The following is a 16,367-nucleotide window of genomic DNA, read 5'->3' as shown; positions in this document are numbered from 1 at the left end:
CTACTCCTTCCTCACCCTCTTCTTCTGAGAGTCCCACCGTGGATGTTTTTGCTCCATTTGTCCCACAGGTCCTCTGAGCTCTGCTTGCTTTTCTTCAATTTTGTTCTTTCTGCTCCTCAGACTCAATACTGTCCTATCTTCAGATGATTCTTTCTTCTGCTCAAATCTACTTTTGAATACTTCTAATGAACTTTTCATTTCAGTTATGCTTTTCAGCTCCAGAACTTCTTTTTCGCTTTTTTTTTTTTTTAAGATTATCTCTCTATTGGTATTTTCATTTTGTTCACATGTAATTTTCTTGACTTTCTCCACATTTTCCTTTAGTTCTATGGGTGTCTTTATATCTCCACTAGGTCTTTTTTTAAGGACATTTGCTAGTGATTTTTCTTTTTTCCTTTGAATGGGCCATATTTTCTTGTTTTGTTTTGTTTTATTTAATGCCTTGTGATTTTGTTGTTGTTGTTGTTGAACACTGGACATTGGAATCAAATAGTGTGGCAACCTTGGAAATCAGACTCTCCCCCTTCCTCAGCGTTTGCTGTTTTTTTGTATTGTTTTTATTTATTGTTTTGGGGTTTTTTTTTATTATTATTATTGCTATAGGCTGTCTCTGTGTCAAGGATCAGCCTGAAGTATAAATTTTTTATTTTATTTGTTTAAAGATTTTATTTATTTATTCATGAGAAACACAGAGAGGAGAGAGAGAGAGGCAGAGACACAGACAGAGGGAGAACCAGGCTCCATACAGGGAGCCCGACGTGGGACTCAGTCGGATCCCAGGTCTCCAGGATCACGCCCTGGGCTGAAGGCTGTGCTAAACTGCTGAGCCACCGGGGCTGCCCCTGAGGTATAAATTTAAAGTCTCCTCAGGTTTTTTTTTTCCTGAGCTTTTCTCTGGGCGTGCTTGGTCACTTTCTTATTTTCCCTGTATATTGTAGTTCTTTATTAAATGCCCTAACCTTTAATGTCCAGCTCCCCAAAAGGTTAGAAAAGAAAAAATAAAAAAGAAAGTGGAGGCAAAGGGTGTTGGCCCTTTAAGTCACCTGGAAGTCAATTCAGGGGAAGAGGGAAAGGCTTGCAGCAGTACTGGGAGGTGCCACAAAAATGTCTGCCTACCTCGTCGCCCCTCTATGACTGGAAACAACAATCAACAAACAGGGCGTATGGGGCGCTTGGGTGGTTCAGTTGGTACAATGTGTGACTCTTGATCTTGGGGTTGTGAGTTCAAGCCCCATGTTGGGTAGAGAGCTTACTTTAGGAAAAAATCAAGGCATAGATCCCCAGTATTTGGAGGGGAGGAGGTTCTTTTTTGCCCTCCTGGCTCACATAAGCTGTTTGCGAGCTTCTCCAAGAGCATACATACAACTGGGGGTGGGGGATGAGTAGCTGCTAATGTTCTAAGAGCTGAACTTGTCTGAAATTAACCAAAATTCACTGTAATTTACTGTGTAAGTCTTCCCAGGAAGTTGTATGCCTTCAGCAGACTCCAGAGTTCCAAAATAGTTACATCAGACAGATTCTGCTAGTGCAGCTTGTTGCCTAGTTGGAGTGACAGATTCCTGGTGCTTTCCACTCTGCCCATCTTCCCAGAATCCTCTCCCATTCGTTTGGTGTTAAGAGAATACTTAAGAGATTTTATTTGGGGTAACTGTGCTAAGTTGAAATACTTGCTATTTGGACACTCTAACATTTGAGATGGCTAACTCTTTGCATGCATCATCTCACTTAACCTTCGCAATAACACCAGCCTCAGGTCCTGGTTCTGTCCCCTATCTACAGCTGAGAAAATTGAGGCGTAAGCAAGTTGCCTAAGGTCTGATAGCCAACATATGGTCAAACTGGAACTTGAAACTCTGTCTGTCTCAGGACCTTTTGACTCCAAAGTTAGTGTTGTTAGGCATGTCAGAAAATGTTGACTATAGTTTGCTTAGCTACATGTTAAATAATCTCTGACTACTCTGTATTTTGTATTTTGGTTTTTCTGCAAAGAATCAAAAGGTAATGGATATGAGCGGCCTAAGTCAGAGTGAAGACTTTTCTATTGTTAATGTAGAAAAGATGATTTCTTTACAGAATCCTTTTTTATTTACTTTAGTTTAACAGTTTGTCTCTCCTGCAAGTGGGAGGGTGGGTCAGAGGTGGATAAATATGCTCTGCTGGAGTTACACACAATGTGTGGTAGGAGCAAAAGAGCATGAATTACGTTAGGCAGAGTGCAGCTTCACATCCGATGGGTATATCACTGGGCTGCACGACTGTGGCAGCCTTGATGAATCATGGCATTTTAAGCTCTGCTTGTGTCATCAACGTATGTGGGCTGAAATTGCATGGAAGCATAGTAGTCCACTAGAAATATAAATAAGAGTAAAATATACCGTTGGAATAACAGCAGCATTTCCTACAGCAACCAAATACTTGTGAAACCTGCACATTTTGAGCTTTTTGTTTTTAGAGCTAATGATTTTGTTTACTAGCTTAGACCAGCGCAGCATTTTCTATTTATTTAAGTGTTTGAGATTCAGTCATAAAATTTCAGTTGGAGCTAAAGCTGTTTATAGAAGTTTAGCAGGTGTGTGGGCATATTAAAAAGAAAGAGATAATATATGTATATTAAAAGATCTATTAAAATTTTTCTGATTCATTGTGCTTTGTAAATAAGTAGATGGGTAGGTAAGTAGAGAGATAGATCCCCACACTTAAAGTGCCCATCTGAATTTGTTTTTAGAAATGTGCTTTGAGGGGATCCCTGGGTGGCTCAGCGGTTTGGCACCTGCCTTCAGCTCAGGACGTGATCCTGGAGTCCTGGGATCGAGTCCCGCTTTGGGCTCCCTGCATGGAGCCTGCTTCTCCCTCTGCCTCTCTTTCTGCCTCTCTCTCTCTCTCTCTCTCTCTCTCTCTCTGTCTCTCATGAATAAATAAATAAAATCTTTTTTAAAATAAAGAAATGTGCCTTGACAAGAGTCTTTATTACATGGTTAAGTGAAGTGCTATTTACCATAATGTAAATTTGGAAATGAAAAGTGGATTTTGAATCAGATCTAGATTCCAGTCTGGGCTTTGCTGCGTGGTCATTGTGGCATCTTGAAAAAGTTCTCTCTGAACCTCAGTTCCTCAAAGAAAAACAGTATAATAGTAGCTGGCTCTTGGGGCTTTAGGGAGAGAAGACCAAATAAGAAAATGATGTCAACATGCTTTCTAATGTGTAAATAAGTAATTATATAGATTTAAAGACGTGGTATCATTTTTTTAAGTTAATTTATTTGAGAGAGAGAATGTGTGCATTGCACATGGGGGACGGGCACAGGGAGAGAATCTTCAAGCAGATTCCCCACTGAGCATAGATCCCAGTGCAGGGCTGGATCCCACAACCCATTAGATCATGGCCTGACCTGAAACCAAGAATCAGACACTTAACTGACTGAGCCACCCAAGCAGCCCTTAAGGTGTGGAATCGTTACCGTATACTTTACAGCCAGCAGATGGACTGATCTAATACCATCCCTCATTCATGAAGCTGACAGTGGCAATTTTGGTCTCTCAAACAACACAGATTTATTGAGCTCTTATGATGCATGAGGACTTCTTCACATCAGCAGACTTATGTATAGATTTATAATAGCTATAGTTCATATAATGACTATTTATATAGCGTACAGGCATTCTGTACCCATGCATTTTATAGATATTTAAAATTTCCCTTTAAGCACTCAGATTTGTTGGGACGCCTAGGTGGCTCAGTGGTTGAGCAAATGCCTTCTGCTCAGGTCCTGAGATCCTGCATCAGGCTCCCTGCAGGAAACCTGCTTCTTCCTCTGCCTGTATCTCTACCTCTCTCTGTGTGTCTCTCATGAATAAATAAATAAAATCTTTAAAAAAAAAAAAAAAAGCACCCAAATTTGTTAAATGTGAGCTAGTTTGATAAAAATCTTTCCCTATACCATTATTGTTCTTGTTGTTATTATGTTTTTCCCCACAGAGAGCATTGAGCGTAATCCTACCTTTTCTTCATAATTCAGGATCATTCAGATTGCTAAAGTATTCTATTGGAATACCTTAGGGCAGGGCTAGTAGCAAGGGAGGGGCATGGTGTTATTTACCACTACCTTAAATAATCCCACATCACCAAATTTTTGGAATTCTTATATCAACATTTGAAACCCTTGTCCTCTTTCAAATTGCTAGCTGCCTCCGACACCCTCTTTTGGCTAGTATCATGTACAATCCATTCTCTCTTCTGACTTCCATTTACAATCTATGGTTTGGAGGGGAAAAAATTAAAAGTGTCTTTAAGATTAAATAGACACTCAGGAAATACATGATAATGCATGGGATTTGGTGCATGGGCTTTGTGATTTCTTCTTTTTTCTCAAAGATTTATTTTTGCTTGCTTTGTTAGTTCCACATACCTGGAGTCTCTTTGGATGAATCATACCACCCGATACCATCATTCTGCATCAGTTACCTCTAATCATCAGTGATACTTCTATAGCTCTTTACCAATTATAAAATGCCCCCATGTATATTGCCTTGCTTGATCTTTACATGATCATGAGAGATAGGCAGGACATACATTATTTTCATATTTTACAGATAAGAAAACGAAGGTTGGAGATTATCAGTGGATTTAGCCAGGGGTTCCAGCTGAATCTCCCAGGGAGGCTTGTCTACCCACACGTGCCTGGTGTCTATACCTGATAGTTCAATTCCATTGGTCTAGGGCAGGACCCACACACATATATTTTGGGAAAACAAACAAACAAACAAACAAACAAACAAACAATTCTAATATTTCTTCACTTTCCCAGACCCTTTTATCCATCCTCTACCCCTCATCTCTGCCCCCATTGAGGACCACTAGGTTAAGTTTTTATGACCAGTAAGTGATTTACTAGGATGCTTTCATGTGCAAGTTACAGAAAGGCCAACAAACAGTGGCTTAAACCTGTGATTTGTAATGGTCTCATAATCAGCTGAAGTGTGGTCAGAAGAGCGCCCTTCATCCATCCTCCCCCACCCCCCGCCCTGCCCCAGCCCCTTCTGTTACTTTACTTGATAAAAGAGACTTTGTAGATGCGGTTAAATTAAGGCTCTTGAAATGGAGAGGTTATCCTGGATTGTGTGGGTGGGTTCCATGTAATCACAAGAGTCCTTATAAGAGGGAGGCAAGAAGGTCTAGGGCAGAAGAAGGGGATGGGGCAACAGAGCAGAGATTGGAATGATGCGTTTTGAAGGAGAAGAAGAGTCCATGAGCCAAGGAGTACAGGTGACCTCTCTAAGCTGGAAAAGACAAGGAGACAGATTTCCCTCGAAGCCTCCAGAAGGAATGCAGCCCTGTCAACACTGCAGTTTTAGTCTTCTGACCTCCAAAACAGTAAGAGAATAAATTTGCATCACTTTAAGCCACTAGGTCTATGGTAATTTGTTAGGGCAGCAATAGGAAACCAGTACAAAGGAGAAATATAAAAGGCAGATAGATTCTTAGGCCTCTCAAGCCTCTCCCGCAGAGATAATGTTTTTAGCAGAGCTGAGCAGGGTCCAAGGATGGGGGTTAAACTAGTCCCTAGGTGATTCGCAGGCCCATGGCCCTTGGACCTCACCTACAGCGTTATAAACATACCCATAAGCCATTTGTTGTTTCTCTCAGAAGTTCAGGATGGGCATTCCTGGCGCCAGTGGTTCTCCCTAGCTCAGTGATGTCGTCAAGGACCCAGGCTCCACCTCGACCTCTGCCCCACCAGCCTCAGTGTGTTGGACTTTTGTGCTTAGCCTTTTTACATCATGCACACAGGAAAGCACCGCATCCTCACACACAGCCAGGAACAGGGGAGGGGGCTCTCTCTGTAAGCCTGTGTGCCCCTCACTTATTAATCAGAGTGGTAAAATTCTTCCCCAGGGCTCCCGGCAAACTGACTTCCCCTTACATCCCGCCAGCCCAAACTGCATCACCTGGCCACCTCCAGCAGCATGGGAGGGAGGCAGCAAGAAACCTTGAGTCCTCCTCCTCCTGGGAAACCATTGCATCCCCTCAAACAACACCCACCTCTCACCAAGCTGTTACCTCTCTCTTCCAAGACGATCCTTTAGTGCCAACTCCTTGTACCTTTTAAATCACCTCATGTACCATCAGTGGCACCCTTCACTTTGAAAAACAAATACATTATCTAATTTAATCTCCGTAACACTCCGGGGTCGATAATATTTCCCCCTCCTCTTTTTTTATAGTTAAGAATCAGAGATTGATTAACATGCCCAGGGTTCAGTGGCGGAAAGCTCCTAAGTGGCAGGTCTGCCTTAACTGTAAAGCTCAAGCTCTTAACCGTTACACCCACTGGTTACACAACTGGTTCTCAGTTGTTTAATGTCCGTGGCACGTTCTCAAATACTAGAATTTTTGGCACACTTGAAGAGATTCAAAACTCAAAGCAACGCCAAGCACATCGGTCATTACAACACAATCACCCTCATTGGAGGGTTTTGAGTAGGAGCGTCACGACCTGACTTTTGTTTTAAAAGCATCACTGGCCACTGTCTAGAGAGTACATCGTTAGGGGTCAGGAGTCATCGGTTCCCTTCTGACTCAAGGTAAAAGCCAACCAAAGTCATTGCATTGGCTTATAGGGCCCTCCACCACTTGCCCCCTCTGTGTACCTCCTCTCCTTCCATTCTTCCTCTCCCTTTGGACATGGAGCCCTCAGGCATGTGTGCCTTTTCTGTTCCCTCTGCCAGGAAAGCTCCTGGGTTTGGCATCAGTTCTGACCTCCCTCAGGTCTTTACTTACTGCCATCTTCTCAGTGAGGCTTTCTTTTTTTTTTTTTTTTTTTTTTTTTTGTGAGGCTTTGTTAACCACCTCTTCAAAATCACACCCCCGCTCCACACATACACACCCAAGCACACATTCCGCAACCTCCTTTCCTGTTTTACTCTTCTGGATAACGCTTAACTTCTGATACGCCATATGATATCCTCATTTATTCTGTGCATTCTCTTTCCCCTCACTAGCATGTGAGGGCCATGAGAACAGGGATCCTTGTGGGGTTTTCTTGTTTGCTGCCACATTCCAGCTCCCAGAACCTAGGACACGACAGACATTCAATAAGTAGTTGTTGAACGAATATAATTTCTACGCACAGCTCTGATTAGTTCTATGGAGAAACTAATGCTTCTCCTAGAAGCAAAAGGTCCATATTACAAGATATGGATATTTTAAAAGGTTCTTAATACAAACCCTGTCTTCTCAAGGTTGAATCCAGTTACACTTTCATCTGACAGCCCAGCCCACTGTGCCCTCACATGGTTATCCGTGTTAACACATCTGTAGCCAGCGTGGTGTGTGGCAATCATATTTCTATTTTAATTTGTATTGCTTTGATTGAATAAATTGGTGTTTGTTGTTTCATGCATTTTTTTCTTTGGGTGATCATTAGCTTGTATCCTTTGTTCATTTTTCCAATTCAGTGTCAATGTGTTTCTAATTTAGTATTGGCGTTTTTCTAATTGATTCCTGAGACCTTGTTAGGAAATAAGGTTACTTACTCTTCATTAACTGTGTTACAAATATTTTTTCCTAGTTTGTCCTTTTAATTTTGCTTACGGGGATCCCTGGGTGGCTCAGCCTTTTAGCGCCTGCCTTTGGCCCAGGGCGTGATCCTGGAGTCCCAGGATCAATTCCCGCATCGGGCTCCCTGCCTTGAGCCTGCTTCTCCTCCCTCTGCCTGTGCCTCTGCCTCTCTCTCTGTGTCTCTCATGAATGAATGGATAAAATCTTTAAAAAGAATAATAATAATAATGATAATAATAATAGTACTTTTGCTTATGGTGTTTTTGGTGTATAGTTTTGTAGTGTAATCCATTTTAACTTTATGGTTCTTTTGCTTTATGTTCGGAAAGGTCTCATCTACCTATCTACCTTTATGATCAGTTATTCCTCTGTAATTTCTTTTAGTTCTCGTGTTTTTTAAAAATATATTTTATTCTTTAGTTCATCTCGAGTGTTTTATCACATTGTTTGAGGCAAAAATCTAACATCCATTCTTTCCACTTAAATAGTAAACTCCTGTACACACATTCCTCTCACCCTAACAAGAATGCCATCTTTGACTATGTTAGATCTTTATACTAAGATCTGTTTCAAGTTTTTCAATGCAGATCCATTTGTATTTTTCTTTGGCCAGAACCCAACTCTATTATTATAGCTTTTTAACATCTTCAGTAAAATTTATTTTTCTCCATTTGTTGGTTATTCTAAATAACTTTTAAGATTATTCTGTCAAGTTCAGGTATAGATGTTGAATTAATGTCTGAAAATAAAAAATCATATCATGCCACTCCCCCATGGAAAATCTTTTAATGACTCCTCACCGCCTTCAGAATATGATGTCCAGGGGATCCTTGGGTGGCTCAGCGGTTGAGCACCTGCCTTCGGCTCAGGGCATGATCCTGGGTCCAGGGATCAAGTCTGGCATTGGGCTCCCAGCATGGAGCCTGCTTCTCCCTCTACCTGTGTCTCTGCTTCTCTCTCTCTCTTTCTCTCTCTCTGTGTCTCTCATGAATAAATAAATAAAATCTTTTTAAAAAAATGATGTCCAGACCCTTTAATGTGGCATCCAAGGCCTTCCTAGACCTGTGTGGCCAAACTCCTTACTCTTGTATGTTGTTGCTCCTTGTTTACACTTTACACTTCAGATCTGCACCCATATACTATGGTATTTCTCACCTCCCCATCTCTGCTGCTCCATCTGCCTTTAATGACCTTGACTAATCCCCATTTACCCTAAAGCCGTCACCATGGCTTTCACACTGGCCAGGCTCTGTGGCCACTCATAAGTGTCCATTGTCACCCTGCGCATGTCTCTATCACCACGTAACTGATTGCATTTCATTGATGAGTTAGTCTTCCCTGTGGATTTGGTGGGAGCCTCTCTTGTTCGTTTTGCATTTTTAGTACGTAGCATGCTACCAGTCACGCAGTAGGAGGTGTAGATAGAGTAGAGGGAGAGCATTCAAGACCGGAAGTAGGGAGATGGATTGTTGCAGTAATCAAGATGAAAGATGATTAGGGTCCTGACTAGGGCAGTGATGGGAAAAATGGCGAGGAGGGGGCATATGTGAAAAATATTCAAGAGGGAAAATTGACAGGACTGTATGTCTGGTTAAATGTGAGGGAAAGGGAGCAGGAAGATACTTTGAATCTTAGATTTCCAGCCTAGACACCAGGGGTACCTCGTCGGTACCTTAACCGTCTTGAGGCATTCAGGAGGAGGTGCAGATTTAAGGAGGAGGATACGATTAGGCCGATTTTAGATGTGCTGTGAGTTGGAGGCGCCTTTATGATACCCAGTGGAGATGCCTAATAGGCAATGGGATACAAAGAGGCTAATTATATACTTTTATTGTTCAAACCAGGACCGTTTTGAGATTGAAACCAGGTGCTATTAATAATTATGCCAGGACAAACATAAACTAGGAATGACCCTGACAAACTGGGATATGTGGTCTCTCTCTATATAAAGGTCAGATATGAAGCTCAAAGAGAAAGGTCTGGAATGTGGTTAATGTTTTGTGAATCATTAGCATATAGATGCCCTAAGAGTGGGTGAGGTTGCCTGGGGAGAGTTTATAGGAGAGAAGAGAAGAAGGAGCAAAAGAAAACCATAGAGAATACAAACATTTAGATAGTGATTATCAACTGGCAAAATTTTTTCAAAACACTCATGTCTCCAGTGAAGATTCCAATCATCTCTATCTCCCACTCACCTCCTTGACATTCTCTGGTCCCAATTGCAACTGGAGGTGATTTTTTTTTTTTTTTTAAGTCAAGAACTATTGGTTTATAGGGGGGGTCAGAGGAAGAGGAGCCAGCAAAGGAAACTATAAGTGCCCAGAGAGATAAGAACCAGCAGACCACAGTTTAAACAAAGTCACTGAAAGAGATGGTTGGAGGCTGCCAGTAATGTCAAGTGCTGCAGAGAGGCTCAGTAATATGAGGACCTGGGAAGTGTCCATTGGCCTTGGTGCTTGGAGGGCACTGGTGCTCTTTTCTCAAGGTGGTCAAGGGGTGGCCACAGTGTCCTGCAGAAGCCAGAGGAAGGAGGTGGGACTAGAGCTGTGAAAGGTAGAGACAGGAGCAGCCACAGGCATTCCTGCAGCACTGAAGAACAGGAAGATTGTTTCTTGTTTTAAAACTGAAGATAGAGAGTGTTGAGTCTATAATTTATTGACTTCAGGAAGGAGCCAGTAGTGAGGGCAAGGCTGAGTGTAGAGGAGAGGGAAGAAATAGCAGTTTGCACTCATACTCAGGCTGTTTTCCTTGGCCCCATTTTCTTGTCAGGAGTACCCGTGCTGTCCTCTAGTTGAATGCCACCAGCCCTTTCCAGTAGGAGTCACTTTGACTTTGAAAACTATCGTTCAGATGTCTTTTTATTTGGTTAGCTTGGGATCTGGATTTTTCTCCCAGTTTTTCATAAAAGACTCAAGATGGGAACCTTTGAATAGAATGTAAATTTATCCTCCAGTTGTACTGATTTGCTGAAAAGTCACTAGCAAAGTGTTAATATCCCATCAGTGTAGACTTAGAGGTTGATGTGATGTATCCTCGTCAACATTAGCCCATAGAAACATAGAAACGTACTGCAGATGAACAGATTCCTTTAGAACATACGTGCGTGTTTATGTGGCGTTGTATGTCGTAGAAGGAAAAATGAGTTTTGAATGAACTGAGAATTGATTTTTTTTTTCTCCGTGAGAAGCTCCATTAGAAAAACCAAAAACTTTATGTTTCAGAATAGACACTGTCCCGTTTTCTGATCTGCTACCTCATAGTAAGAAGTCAGTTGTAAGGTTAACTTCCTCGGAGAGAAGAGAGAAGAAGGCAAGGACACCGGCAAAGGGAAAAGAAAGGTTTAATTGCTCTGCAAAGGCCCAGACATGCTCTGAAAAGTAAAGATTTCAGGCTTAATGTGCATGGAACAAAAGGCCGTTGTGAACTGTGTACAAGAGTTGGTGAGAGTTTGTCTTCTGCCCCTTTTTTCTGTGGGAGTTATTTCCTGTTGTTGACTAGAGTTCTTTATTTAGAACCACCTAGCTTCAGAATGCCTGCTAGCACGCAGAAAAGTGTGTATTTAAAACATAGGCTTATTTCAAGACAATCTCTGAAAAAAAGTCACATTACCCGTGCACTGAGACAACATCATGTTCCCCGAGGTCAAGAGAGCATGTGGGCTTTATTTCTATCCCTCTATCAAGAGACCTAGAATAAGAAAGAATCAAAATGCATTTGGTATAGCAGCCAGTGGTCACCTCAACAAGTGAAAGATATTTATTTCATGGGTAAATGTGTTTCCGTTGTTTGAACACACACACACACACACACACACACGTCACTTTTTAGTGCTAAATGCGTTATTTGGCATATTAAGGAAGTAACAAGCCTTCCATATTTTGTGAGGAAGCCTTTATCCTTTCTGGCATGATAGAAGTTAGCCTGGCAGGTGAGAAATACACCCCAAACCTGGGCTTTATACCAATTATTCTCTTGTACTTGACCTGTCAGCTGGGCTTCCTATTAAGAACTTTAGATTATTATAGTGTTATCATTGGATTTTACAGTCTGTTATTAAGAGAGAGAGTAGGACAATATATCAAAACGAATGAAAAGAATAAGTTATTACTGAAATAATGGGGGATAAATAGATACATCAAATATAAATACTGCCCAGTGCTTTATTAATAGATATTGGAAATTGTAGGAAAAAACTTAGGAAGTTCTACTTCACAGGAACCATAGGGAAGAAAGAAAAGAAAAAAAAAGGAAGAAAGAAAGAAAAGAAAGGTATTTTTTTAACGTGATGAAATCTAAATCAAGAAATTCAAATTGTTTAGTCCAACATACTTCCTTGCTTTTCATGTTTTTAAAAAAGAAATTAAACATTATAGATAAAAGAGAAGGCACCTGTGTGTCTCTCCTTGATTCCATTACCTTCCTCTGTTTACCAGAGGTAACTACTTTCCTAAATATTTTTTATCTCTGATGTTCGTATTCTGTAATTGCAAACCTGTGTATTTGTAAACAAATGTATAGCAATATTTTGCACGTTTTAAAAGATTTTGTATAATGGTAGTATACTGTACATATTTAACAGCTTTCTTTGTTTTCTTCAACATTTATGTTTTTTAAGATTTAACCATGTCGATATATGGTACTTGTAGTACTTCTTAACCACTATAGTTTTCAAGTGTACCAGTTGGTTCTCATCTTGATGAACATTAAGGTTGTTTCCAGTGTTTAGCTATTACAAGCAAAGCTGCTACGAACATTCTTCTGTGTCTCCATGGGGGATAAAAGCTAGAGTTTCTCTGGATTCTAGATTTAGCTCTTCTCATCCAGAATTCCTCCAGAGAATTAAGCTCCAGTACCCTGAGGCATCCATCATATGTAATGAGTTAACAACTGTGCTCCTGTAAGTCTAGAATGGTTCCAGTGTTGGGCTGGAGCCAGAGAGTGATACCTGCCTCTGAGAGCAGTTGTGTGAATCTCTTTCTGAGTCTTGAGTCCTTTTGGGAAGCTTGAAATCAGCCGTGATAGGGGTATTCACACCAAGAAATCAACAAATGCTACAAATAAAAGCTCCTTTCCTCATCCACCTAGCTAAACATTTACCAGCACACGACTGGTTTTTAGCTTTATACCATCTGTAGGAGAATTGAGGAAATAGCCACTTGAATCATTTTCTGTAGGGCTTACTTTTTCATGGAAGCCCAGTAAGAAAGATTGCGTGTCTGTGGGTCAGGCGTATGTGTCTCCAGAGTTACCAGATCATGCCAAATCATCTCCAACCCCAAGATGGTCAGTCTGGTAGTTGTGAACTATCTTTTTATAATTTGCATTTTTCTAATTACTGATGAGTTTGAGTGTCTTTTCACATGTTTATTGGACCTTTAAATTTCCTCTTTATCCCCTTTTTCTGTTGGATGTATATGCCTTTTAAAAACTTGATTCAGAAAGGTTCTTTATTCTGAATTCGAATCTTGTGTTGATCATATGAATCACATACATCATTCCACAGCCTTTAGCTTGCCTTTGTTTGGTTTAATAGATGTTTAATTTTAATGTCATCAAATTATCTATCTTTTTCTTTATGGTTTCTGTACCGGGTGTCTTGTTTCTGAACAGTCAAAAGGTCTCGGCAGGAAACAGAATTCCATTCAAATGATACAACTCCTGAGACTTTAGTAAAGGGATTTTTTACAGAGATGTGACAAAATTTGAGGCATGGAGGACCAACAACTCTAGGAAGCTGTTCCTATCCTTAAATCTAAAGGGGAAAGGGGGTGGGGGGAATGGTGTTGCTTGAATTTGTTAGAGTTGACGCCCTGGAGAAGGGGCCACCCACAGGAGCTGTGGGTGTGGAGGGATGGATAGTGCCATGACAGAGGCTCAAAGAAGGAAGGATCAGGAGAGAAATACCTCTTTCCCCTCTGGCTCACTGGTCTCCTTCTGTTGCCTTGCTTTCACTGAATCCAGCTGGCAACCAGTTGGCAAAAGAGCTTAGTTCCTAGGGGGTCAATGTTTCAAGGCACGGAGCAAGGCAAAGGCAAGTAGAGAGTGAATCTTAGGAATTAAACAGTAATTTCACATTCCTTATCCTGAAGCCATAAACATATTCTTCTATATTCTCTCCTTAAACCTGTTAAAATTTTGTTTTACATATTTAGACTTAGTCCACCTGAAATGTATTTTTTGGGAAAATATTAGGAACCTCATTTTATTTTATTCTTCATGAAGTTAACCAGGTGACCCTTAGCCATTTATTGAATAATCTGTTCTTTCTCACTGATCTGTAATATGACCTGTGTCATATTTTACGCTTCCATATATGCGTGGGGCTATTTCTGCACTGTCAAATCTGTTCTGTTGATTTATTTATCTATCCCTATGACACAACACTCTCCTTTACTAGAAATTTATAATAAGCCTTGATATCTGACAGGACACATCCCCCATTTTGTGCTTTAAACTTACTATAGCAATCTTTCACCCTTTGCTATCCCAGAGGATTTCTGGATTTCCTTACCTAGTCCCATAAAAAAAAAATGGGATTTAAATTAGAATTGCATTTAATTTATTGATGAGTTGAGGGGCGAGAGAAGTGATATTTATAAAGTATTAAGTATTCCTGTCCATAAATGGTATAGCTTTCCATAAATTCTGTTCTTTTCATCTGAAGAACTTTCAGAAAGGTTTCTGCTTTCTCACTTTTCATTTTTAGCCAAATGTGAATATAGTAATTCTGGAGTCTTTATCTTTATAGCTGTTATTATCACCCAAACTAAAAGTATGATGTCTAACAGTTCTAAAGTGGTAACAAATGAGAATGGATTGAAAATGAACATCTGATTCATTGCAATTTTTGCCAACCTTTTTGTAATTTGGGCCTTAATTTCTTAAATATTGTTAAAAGGAAGTATAAATGCTCTTGAAATTACAAGTATTATTCCCACAAAAGCTAGTTACCTGCATCCCCAGCGTGGACAGTACTACTCTGTATAATAAGGCCAATGAATCACTGCAAAATCAGGGAATCTGGCCCTTTAAAAAGTGAGGGTTTTTTGTGTTTTGATGATGTGACTCTTTCACATTTATATTTTCTCCTAAAAGAATCATCTTTAGGAATGATTAACTACATATATTGTGTGAGCAAACTCAAATTCATAGCGTGTACATTGATTTGTAACAGAACAGCACACCAGTGGGCGTCTATGCTATAACATGATATTCTCGCACTCTCCTTTCTAAATTTGGTGTCTCAGATTCAACTTCTGTTTTTAAAAAGGGAAGTTACATATAGCTCATTCACACTATTATTTTCTCCTTAAAAGCCAGTTTCTCTGATAATTGCCCATTTAAGGAGTTTCATATAACTCAAACGAGACTTCTCTAAGAAAACAGTTTTGAAACAAGTGTTACTTAGCACGCTTAAATTTTTTGTTCAATATTTAAAGCATGTTTAGAAAAACAGCTGACTGGCCACACAAGTGTATCTGATGTGTCAGTGTTTATCTGGGATGCTTGCTTGGGTTTTTCCTACTTGACTTCACTTTGTGCATTTCTGAAATTTTAAATTAAAAAAAAACTTTAACTTAAAAATATAACCTTTTTTCAATTTAAAGCAAGGGGCCAATATGATTGGACAGTTGGATAGTTTTGAAAAAATTGTGTATTCTTGTTTATTCTGGCAACAAGTCTTTAAAAAAAAATAGTTCTACACTGGTGACTAAGAAAAGTCTATACCATTTTACCCAAGTGTTACCTATCTTCCAGAAAACCCAGTAAAAATTCAAAGTGGCAAACAAGCTGATTCATTTTTAGTTGTATACTATGCTTACATTTAAACTGGGTTCTCTGGCCACATGCTTATTTTCTAATGATACCTCATAGCCTCAAGTTAGAGGCATTTCCTGGGCATCTATACACATTAAAGCTTTGCATTTTTTTTTTTAACTTCTCAAAGTAGAATTTTTACAGCTGGGACTTCAAAAATGACTTAAATATTTTATTTACATTTCCCAAATTACCAGAGTTCTCTTAAGTGACTTCTGTACTCATTGGTGATTTAAAGGTACACATCCTAGATAGTTTCTACAAGAGATATGAGACTCTGTTTAGCCAAAAATAGAATTTAGCCTAGCCAGTTATATAAATGCTTGATTTTAAAACATAAAAGACAGCTGGCATTAGAGTAATACTTTAAAAAAAATTATTTTTCCTGTCATCATTTTGCCAAGTTTTCCTGGAAGTTAATATTGGTTGATGCTATTCATAATGTATTTGACATTGGCATATTTTTATATTTCATGACCATGAATGCATAAAGGTGTCAGTTATGAGTGGGCATTTGAACCTTTCAGATAATCACTGAAAATTTGGATAGGCGAGTCTTTGCACATACTCCCTCTGTAATTATCAAATGCTGCTGTGGTTTTAAATATCGTTTGATTGAGACCTTTAATTCTTTTTTTTTTTTTTTTAAGATTTTATTTATTTATTCAACAGAGAGAGAGACGGAGCAATAGGGGGAGCAGCAGGGAGAGGGAAAGGGAGAAGCAGGCTCCCTGCTGAGCAAGGAGCCTGACTCCAGCTCAATCCCAGGACCCTAGGATCATAACCCAAGTCAAAGACAGACACTTAACTGACTGAGCCACCCAAGTGCCCCAAGACTTAATTCTAAAGTAGGAAGAGAAAATCCTTATAAAGAAGTACAGAATGGTAGAGTTAGGGCATAATTTATCTGCAGGGTTATTCCCCGCATAGTGAGACTGTATAGACAAACAGTACTATGGGAGTGCCCATTAGTCCTTGTAACTATGTTAAA

At 39.9% G+C, this 16,367-nt stretch overlaps 1 protein-coding gene across 2 annotated transcripts in view; it reads left to right on the top strand.

The window, feature by feature from the left end:
• Positions 1-16,367, top strand: part of SERTAD2 (SERTA domain containing 2) — a 114,031-nt gene that overhangs the window by 69,125 nt on the left and 28,539 nt on the right. The window lies entirely within an intron of this gene.

Source organism: Canis lupus, chromosome 11 (genome assembly GCF_048164855.1).
Source record: "Canis lupus baileyi chromosome 11, mCanLup2.hap1, whole genome shotgun sequence".
Lineage (NCBI taxonomy): Eukaryota > Metazoa > Chordata > Mammalia > Carnivora > Canidae > Canis > Canis lupus.
Note: the sequence above shows the minus strand (reverse complement) of the source record. Positions and strands in the feature narration are given on the sequence as shown.